The 4,182-nt window shown below is 40.5% G+C and overlaps 1 pseudogene; it reads right to left on the minus strand.

Annotated features, from left to right (window-relative positions):
- Positions 1-584: 584 nt before the first annotated feature.
- Positions 585-1,133, minus strand: LOC145346399 (protein ILRUN pseudogene; annotated as a pseudogene).
- Between the last annotated feature and the right edge of the window lie 3,049 nt (positions 1,134-4,182).

Here is a 4,182-nt window from a genome sequence, read left to right on the forward strand (position 1 = left end):
AATTGTGTGACTGGGAAAATAATTGGCCTTGCTAACCTAAAAGACCTGTTAAAGAGAAAGATCACCACAATAACATGAGTTGGTGCAAGTCACCAGTTATCAGGCTGTTTTACAAGTAGGAATGATTGCTCAAAGAAATTGTTGGAGGAATACATAGGAATTACAAAGAACAATGAAAATTACAGCACAGGAACAGGCCCTTCGGCCCTCCAAATCTGCACCGACCATGCTGCTTGGTTGAACTTAAGCTCCCTACCCTTCTGGGACCATATCCCTCTATTCCCATCCTATTGTGTTTGTCCAGACGCTCCTTAAAAGTCACTATCGTATCTGCTTCCACTACCTCCCCCCCGGCAGCGAGTTCCCACCATCCTCTGCGTAAAAAGCTTGCCTCATACATCTCCTTCAAACCTTACCCCTCACACTTTAAACATGTGCCCCCGAGTAATTGACTCTTCCACCTTGGGAAAAACCTTCTGATTATTCACTCTGTCCATGCCTCTCATAATCTTGTAGACTTCTATCAATTTGCCCCTCAACCTCCATCGTTCCAGTGATAACAAACCAAGTTTCTCTCCTCATAGCTAATGAACTCTGTACCAGGCAATATCTTCAGATGGCCTGTTTTTCTGTGGTGAAGCGAAAAGGTTAAAATTGCCTTCAATCTTGCGACAGGGTTGTGAAGAAAGTTCTGTTTCAAATGAAGAAAGCTGCCACGTAACTCCTAAAAGGCCTCCGATTTCAACACTCAGAATCACCCAAATCACATCTCCAAAGTAAAGCCCAGTAGCTGTGCACATGCGCCACTGTCCCTGGTACATTGCTAGAATAGTTGGACTTCGCATCTGAACGCTGACATCACTAACTTCCTGAGGCTCCAGTGAACGAACCATCAGCATGTTAACATGCCCAAATTGGTCATGTCCACGTATTTTAAAGACACACCAGGAGGCCATTGCTCTGTGCCTGTGTTCTGTATTCTCCATGTTTTGGTGAACTGGGTGTCAGGTGGAATAAACTCCCCCCTCTCCTATTGTAACACCTTCTACAAATGACATAGAAGGTGCATTTATATTTGGTCTTTCAAAGTCATAGTAAGCACCAATGGCAGCCTGCAAATTCCTGGATGCCATGGATGCGAGTAGTCTGGTTCAACATGAACAACCAAGCAGGGAAGGAGATGGATTCAATGGCTTCGAACATCCTGATTTTCAATTGTAGGAATCCTGGTAAATCTTTTCGATACCCTCTCCAAAGACTCTACATCCTTCTGGTAGTGTGGCGACCAGATTTGAACACAATATTCCAAGAGCGGCCTAACTAAGATTCTACAAAGCTGCAACATGTCTTGCCAACTTTTAAACTCAATGCCCCAGCCGATGAAGGTAAGCATGCTGTATGCTTGCATTCATCAGAGGAGTAGACAAGTTGATGGGTCATAAGAAATATGGAAAATATTGTCTTTTCATTTTCTTTTTTAAATGATTTGAGTGCAAGAGAAGTAATTGCTTAAAGAAAGGAATGGAGTATCTGTTAATACTATTGCTAGGGACCAGATCAGAAACTTTGAGATATATTATGAAGCTGGACTAGACCTCAACAATTTTCTATTTTGACGTTAGTGTGAGGATAAAATGTTCTTCTCCAGTCTCATTTCTACACACAAACTGGAAAGTTTTTAATCAAAACAAATTTTATTTAACAGCACAGTTTAATTATAACAAATAAACTATCTTTATCTTTAACAACTGAACAATAAACATGATAAAATTCTTAACTGCTAATCTAACACTATGAATTCCAATCAAGCAATATTTCTGTTGTAGACTTAAACCTCTCTTTAAAATTAGATAGCAAAACACAGGCCTACTTGTTTTAATTTAAGTTACTAGGTTCTGAGCTTTTAGAAATCTCTGGAGAGAGAGATTCAAAGCAACACTGTTTTCTTTGGGCAGCCGCTGCTTGTATTTTTAATATGAAAATTAAACTGATTTGTTCCTGCAAGCTTAGTTCCTCCCTTTAAGCGCATGACATTGTCACTATCAATCAACCTAATCAAAAACTCAGAATACTCTGCATACCTAGTCTAAAATCCCAGAGAACCTAAATAAACAAAAGATCCATTAACTCTACAAGCTAACGCATCCCTTGTTAAAATCAATTATTATCTTGCATCCTTAGCGTCTAGTAAGAAGTCTCACAACATCAGATTAAAACCCAATAGATGTATTTGGAATCACAAACTTTCAGAGCACTTCGAGTCAGGGATTCTATGATTAAATGGATAGCCATTCTGTATGAGCTAATGTACACTCAACAAAGTGTGTGACTGGGGAAATTGACCTTGCTAGCATAGACGATGTGTGAAAGAGATCAGCATAATAGCATGCGTTGGTGCAAGTCACCAGTTATCAGGCTGTTTTACAAATAAAGAATGATTGGTTGAAGAAATTGTTGGAGATCCCAAGAAAAGGAACATATGGACATCAGAATTAGCAGCAGAAGTAGACAAGCTTTATCTCATGATGGGTCATGCAAAATGCGGAAAATCATTTTGCTTCCTTTTCTTTTTCCAGTGAAAAGCTTGTGTTACCAAATAAACCTGTCGGACTTTAACCTGGTGTTGTGAGACTTCTTACTGTGCCCACCCCAGTCCAACACCGGTATCTCCACATCATCCTCAACACCTGCCGCATGTTTTCCCAGAGAATCAACTCTTGTAACAAAATACTTCCTCTTAAACAACTACCTTAAACATAAGACACAGCAAAATAGCACAGTATCATCACATTATGTTAATAATAATGTTAAGATACACAGCAGAAAGGCATTGTTTAATTAAATACTTAGAGCATTTATATTAAGGAACCTTCTATGACTGGTGGGGACTGTGGAGATCATCAGCCCTGGAAATGATATTTTGTTATAGTGAGTTAAGTTTCCTTTGCCCCACCAAAGACTGTATAAATAAAGGACAACTGGGACACCGGGTGTGAGAGGGCAGCTCAGGTGCTGAACAAAGTCAATGAACTCTTCTGGGGTCATCGCTTGGACTTCACTTGAGGATTTTCACAGTAATTTCATTGCTGTGTTAATGTAAGCCTACTTGTGACATGAGGAGGTGATGGCTTGGTGTTATTAATACTAGCCTATTAGTCCAAAAACACAACTAATTTGGGTGGCACAATAGCACAGTGGTTACCACTACTGCCTCACAGCACCAGGGACCCATGTTCAATTCCTGGCTTGGGTCACTGTCTGTGTGGAGTTTGCACATTCTCCTCATGTCTGTGTGGGTTTCCTCCAGGTACTCTGGTTTCCTCCCACAGTCTGAAAGATGTGCTGTTTAGGTGCGTTGACCCGAACAGGCGCCGAACTGTGACGACTTGGGAAATTTCTAAGCATCTTAATGGTGTGTTAATGTAAGCCTAACTAATAAATAAACTTTACTTCAATGTTCTGGGAACCGAGTTCGAATCTCACCACGGCAGGTGGTGGAATTTGAATTTGATAAAAAATATCTGGGATTAAGAATCTAAGGATGACCATGAAGCTATAGTCAATTATCGGAAAAACCCATCTGGTTCACTCATGTCCTTTAGGGAAGGAAATCTGTCATCCTTACCTGGTCTGGCCTACATGTGACTCCAGATCTTGCAATGTGGTTGACTCTCAACTGCCCTCCAAGGACAACTAGACATGGGCAATAAATGCTGGTTGGCCAGCGACGCCCATGTCCCAAGAATGAATAAAAACAAATAAATAAACTTAATAAACTTAAGCTTGGATTCTATTACAATGACCTATCTTCTTGAATATCACTGAGTGGCTTTTAAAGTCTATAGGGAAAGCAGTTAAGAGTCATCCATATTGCTGTGGGTTTAGTGTCATTTGTAGGCCAGACTAGATAAGAGCAGCAGTGTTTCTTCCCTTCAGAATATTAGTTCATCAGATCAGTTCATATGAGAATTTGTGGTCACTGTTATTGAATCAACACTCTTGCCTCTGATTTGGAAGGTTCAAAGATCAAAGCCAGTCATTCAAAAACATGAGCATTTCATCAGGCTGACTCTTTCAATGGATGTGTTGCATTGTAGAATCATAGAATCCCTACAGTGCAGAAGGAGGCCATTTGGCCCATCGAGACTGCACTGACTCTCAGACAGAGTATCTTATCCAGGC

The sequence above is a fragment of the Carcharhinus amblyrhynchos genome, chromosome 8 (assembly GCF_965287045.1).
Source record: "Carcharhinus amblyrhynchos chromosome 8, sCarAmb.v2.hapA, whole genome shotgun sequence".
Taxonomy (NCBI): Eukaryota; Metazoa; Chordata; class Chondrichthyes; order Carcharhiniformes; family Carcharhinidae; genus Carcharhinus; species Carcharhinus amblyrhynchos.